This window comes from Camellia sinensis, chromosome 7 (assembly GCF_055761805.1).
Source record: "Camellia sinensis isolate YWXY chromosome 7, ASM5576180v1, whole genome shotgun sequence".
NCBI classification, from domain to species: Eukaryota; Viridiplantae; Streptophyta; class Magnoliopsida; order Ericales; family Theaceae; genus Camellia; species Camellia sinensis.
Window position 1 is genome coordinate 108,174,172 of NC_138967.1, and position 5,851 is coordinate 108,180,022.

Below are 5,851 nucleotides of genomic sequence, written 5' to 3' on the forward strand. Positions count from 1 at the left end.
ATAATATTATCGCTTTTATTGGATAGTTGAATCAAACCAATAAGTAGAAGGGCAAAAAAGTTTAATCTCATGCTTTTTTTTTATTCATTAGTGAAATAATTATCTAAAACATTACTATTGATAATATTCTTAATTTTAAAAATTAAAAAAAAAATTAATAATATTCTCAATTTTACTAAATAGAACTTATTGCACTACAACATATAAGACTTTTGGCGACCAATTATTTTGGTCCCTAAAACTATTATTTTAGTCTCTAAATGATTTTTGTGACAATTAATTTCGTCATTAAAAAAGTCGCTAAAAGTGCGTCTAGAAAAGTCTTTAGCGACCAATTTTTGAAAATGTCCCCAAAAATGACAATTAGTGACCAACTTTATATTGTCACAAAATGTTTGATTTTACAAGACTAAACATTTAGTCGCTAATACTTCGTCATAAAATGTCCCAATTTGGTCGCAAAAAACAAAATAATGACACTTTTAATGACTATGATATTTGGTCGCTAAAAGACACATAACTTTCTCTACAACACATTTTCGTCGCTAAAAATCAAAGTTAAATTTTGTAATCATTTAATCTCATAGCTAAAATGCACAAAATTAAATGTCATCCAATCATATTAAAAAAAAATTGACATCCACATATCAAACCCACTCTATTCCCAAACCATAATGAGTATATATAAAGTAAATTTGACAAAAATTAAAACTAAAAGTTTCCAAATTCATATCAAAGTAGTAACAGTTCAAATGAAGAATAGCAACAATACAATAGTTTCTTCAAAGAAAATATCTAAAAAAGCATTTTCTCAACATCAATATCAGGCTTTATATCAGACAGGCTTGACACAAGAGGCTTCAAGCTGTACTTAGGTGTGACACCCTTTGAACATCCCTGCAACCCAAAATTCAAAAAGAAGAATCAAATAATAAGAATCAACACAACATAACCTCATTAAATAATCAAGAGTCATTCATAATCAAATAAGTTACAAATAAAGAAAAAACACGTTATCTCAGTGTACTTGAAGTATTAGTGAGCTATAATAAGAATCAACACAACAAGAAAGTGAGTCACCTAGAATCAACACAATAAGGTTATCATAATCCAAGCACGTTATCATAATCAAATGTTCTAAATAACAAACACACTAAATTTATAACTATGACAGATCTATCTAGAGCAAAATGTACTCACTATGATGGTAAATCAGAAGTAAAACCTCCCCGACTAATCTGTTGCAGCACCAAATCAATCTTGGCATTGACCTCCACGCTATTAGACTCCAAGTTGTGCACTCTTGCATTCAGTTCCTCATTGATTCTTCGTTGCTCTTCAAGCTCCCTTCTAGTTTCTCATTTTTTATCTCAAGAGCAGCACGAGCACGTCGACCAGATGCTGTTGTACTAGGTTTAGGACCACAACTAAATTCTTGAAGAAGTTTCACTAATATGTATATCTACTTTTGATTATGTGATTCATATCTATCTTTTGACAAACAAAAATTTAGAGATGTATTGCCAAGGCACACCATATAAAACAAATGCAAAAACAAAAGCAAAAGCAAAACATCAGGACACATAATAACATTGTTAACAATCATATCCCCACGTAAAAAAAAATAAAAATAAATAATCACAATGTTAAGCTAAATAAGGTCATAAATCAAATAAGGTCAAACCCTATAAAGAGAAGAAAGGTTTGGCAATGTTAAGTCCAAGTGTAATGGCTATAGCATACCAAATGGCTTTCTATAGGAGGCTGGTGATTACGGCAGTAAAATCCAACAAGTAAAGAAAGAAAAACAAAACATAAATTGCAAACATGCTGTTAGTAATGGGCGCTCATGTGGCATGACCATTTGAATTTGAATTTGAACCTTATCCAAATAGGTTTTGAAATTGAATTCAAACCTATTTAGGATAACCACTCAGGATACAGATATTATCTCCATTAACTGATATGGATAGATAATAATAACACATTATATATCTGGTATATGGGTTATGGGTGATTAAGAGAGAAACAACGTATGATCTGAGTTTTACCCATATACTGACTCTCTCCCAAAAACAACGATCAAGTCATTTGCACTGTGATTTGTGTGGGTGATATTCATTTTGTAATATCACTTCACTGCTGGGTTGGTTTATCAGATTCTGGAAGCACGTGATTTACCCACGAGGTTCTATCATCTAAAGGTATGATCTAAATATTTTATCCGCTGCATTTTTTATACTTTGATTTACATTGGTATCAGAGCCATAAATATGGGTATTTTCATGCTTATTTTTATGCATTAAAATATGTGTATATTTTTTTATATAAATATATATACATGATATATGCATGAATATTAATGGAGGAGGAAGATGAAGTGCACGGTTTTTTGCATTTTAACTCCATTAGATTGAGAGAGTGATATACCTCATTTTTATGTTGTTTAAATGTCATTTTTAATGCCATAAATGTTTTTATTGTGAAAAATGGAGTCCGACAGTACAAAAATCGGACCAGAAAACACCCGGGAAGGCGGCGTGTGTGATTCACGCGCTGTATGACGCCGCCCAGAACCGCCACGCTCTCTCACGCGCTCTCACGCGCTGAGACGCGCTAGGCGCGCTTCCCACGCGCGAGCTATCCCCTCCCTTCCACGCACGCACGTTAGCCGCGCCACGTGCACAGCCACGCGCGCGCCATGCGCCGTGCCGCGTTGAGCTGACTCGCACCGAGTTGTGCTGACCGGCGGCCAGCCGAGCCGAGCCGTTTTTTCTGCGCTGGCTTGACTCTAAGGCTTTGTTTGTTTTTTTTTTTAATTCTGAATTGCGTTAATTGGCCATAATTTATTCGGTATAGCTTTGTTTTAAGCATGGTTGGTACCGTTAGACTCGGAATTAAATTTTATATCTTCTGTAAAATTGTGAAAATTTTATGAAAATAAAAAATATTTTTCCTGAAATAATAATGCATTATTTTTGCTTTAAAATGCATCTGGTGTTGCATGATTAAGTTTCTGGGGCTGAATTTTTTATTGTAGACTATTGATGTAGTTTACTATTTACTGGTATAGTTATAGCATTTTATCAGATTCTGAAATATTTATTTCTGATTTTATGTGTGTTTATTAGTTATTTAAAATTCCATAAAATACCAGAAAATTTCAGAAAATTTCAGTATGATATACTTTCTGTTATGGCATAATTTGAATATTAAATACAGCATATTTTTTTTGGGTTTGTAATATGTTGTAATTAGAGGAGCATGATTATTTATTTATTTATTTATTAGAATTCCATTATTAAATGAATATAGCATGAGTTATTTGTAAATTTACATTAAGATGCTATTGTATGGAATTTATCATGCTTTGTATATGCTATAGTCAGTGGGAGGTTATTCGGTTGAGAGAAATCTTTGTAGATTAACTCCTGAAAACCAATATTTTGCGCATAAATTAAATTAAATTTTGGATAATTGTCACCTGTGGCGTAAGAGATGATTACGAGCATAGCGGATTTTTGATCTTGCGACTTGTGTAATATTGCCACTATTTAATTTAGATTTTTGCGGCAAAATTATATTATGCTAATCAAATTAATCCTAATGCGAATTTCTTTCTAAATTGATTTAGCTTATGGAAGTTAATTTGGTTGACCTAGACTTAGTAGAGATGTTCAAATGTGAACAAACTAATCGCATTCTTTAGATGAGCAAAAGTCTTGGAGACTTTAGGTCAAACCTTAATTGAGCCAAAGTAAGGAAACATGACTCAAAGTCGCCGTGATTTTGTTGCCTTGTTTGGCACAATAAAAACTAATGTGTGCGCTATGGTTAGCGGCATACTACGTAGTTTTGGTTGGCGAGTTTTGAAGTTATGAAATTAGTAAGCCCTCAATAGATCAGTATATGATCTTGACTAATGAGCTGCGCGGATTGACTTTGTAATTTGATTTGTAAATAATGTTACATCATTGGATGAAGTAACATTCAAGAGTCACGTCATCCAAGAAATGCGAGCTTAAATAAATTAGTCATTAAGTGTAAGACGAGTAGCCAGTATGAGCAGTGTTTTGCTCTTTACCCAATTATTGGGAGTGGGTTGAGCAAAATTTCATGCACTATAATAGTGTGCGTAGAAATATCACGTGAAGTGAAAAGATTAGCGCTTAGAAGCTGCAAAATCTATTAACACTAAGTGAAAAGATTAGCGCTTAGAAGCTGCAAAATCTATTAACACTAAGTGAAAAGATTAGCGCTTAGTGGCTGCAAAATCTATTAGCATTGCCAACTTGTCTAAGTCTGGACACTTACTGTTTCCACACTTGAGTGTGAGACATGAGAAGGGGCTTCTTTGTATGATTCCTTAGCTAGGCTAACGTTTTTGAATAACGTTTAGCACTAAGTGCAAACGTTGCAGCATAGTAATGAAAAGGTCAAGGCCGACAAGGTTGTTATAACTCTAAGAATTTGACGCATCGCTTGTGAGAGCATTGTATTGAATTAGACTCTTTAGCCTAATTCCCGCTTAAGTTACTTCAAGAGCTGTCACAGATTGATAGCTTATTCTCTCCTTCTTGTGGATAGTAGAATTAATTGCAAGTAACTATGAAGCGAGAAATAAATATGGCAAGAGGAGTATCGTCATCTTTCAACTAGATGCATTAAAGTGTATGAAGAATAAAATTGACTTGAAGGTGCAGGGGATTAGCACTTACTAGTTAAATTTGCAACTTAGGCGCACTTGATATCTCCATGACATCCTTTTATGATCAAGTGAATATGAATTAGTCCTGAGTCATTACCTAGTTGGGCCTAAACCTTTTAAACTTATCTTCGAGAACTCACACATTAAGATGATTGGAATTAGTTTATGACATTGGTCATGAACCGGTGGCTTATTATACTTAATCACATTAATGAGATGATGACACGATGGTTTGAGTAGGCCTTCTTGGGCCCACTCGCTTATGACATCCTGCTCTCATGTGAATGTGTAACTTTGGTCGCAATGGGTGCGCACAAGTAAGTAGGAAAGCCGTAGAAGGTCATTTGTATTGGCGCATTAAGTCCACTATGATCTTTGTGACTAGATATGTGTAAGGGTATGATAGCTAAGCCTCAATCTCGACACATTTATAGATTACGATACGCATCTGAGTCAAGACTATTTGATCTCCCATAAGTCAAAAGTTTTGAGATGATTTTTTGACATTGCACATATGAGGTTGAGATCAATTAGATAACAGCTTTTGTGCTTTTATTTTTGACCAAGGTGGCGAGTATCTATTTGAGTTATTTTAGAAAACTCTGTGAAGAGAAATGGATGCTTAGAAAATTGATTATTCCTAATACTCAACAACACAATGGTGTAGTAGAGATAAGGAATTAAATATTGTTAATGTTAGGTGGATAATGGCGCAAAATGTTTTCCAATTAGGAATTGCACTAGTTTGTTGCCTATATCCCTAACTAAGTGCCCTCTATATCAGATTTTATACTCCATTTGAGTAATGGATTAGCGGAGAGCCATCTATGGGCGATCTGTAACCGTTAAGCAACTTATCTTTATTTTATTTCTCATAAGATTGCGAAGTTAAGACCTAGGATTCTATAGCGCATTATTGTATGCTGTCTTGTAAACACAAAGGGTTATGTGGCGCATTATTGTATGCTGTCATGTAAACCCTCCGGGTCATGTGCATATAGGTAAGCAGCTTTGTGGTAGTGTAACAAAGTCACATAAAGTTTTCTTAGTAAAGGTGACGTGAATAGAGTTTTGGAACTCTATAAGATAGAGAATTCTAAGCATAGTGCTTTTATGTAGCCTAGTTGAGAATGGAAAGAAATC

At 34.1% G+C, this 5,851-nt stretch overlaps 1 long non-coding RNA gene across 1 annotated transcript; it reads right to left on the bottom strand.

The window, feature by feature from the left end:
* Positions 1–705: 705 nt before the first annotated feature.
* LOC114256510 (uncharacterized) lies at positions 706–1,352 on the bottom strand. The gene is made up of 2 exons (XR_014334661.1): positions 1,201–1,352; positions 706–897 (listed from the first exon to the last, which is right to left on the bottom strand). It is a non-coding gene; the product is annotated as an uncharacterized LOC114256510 (long non-coding RNA).
* Between the last annotated feature and the right edge of the window lie 4,499 nt (positions 1,353–5,851).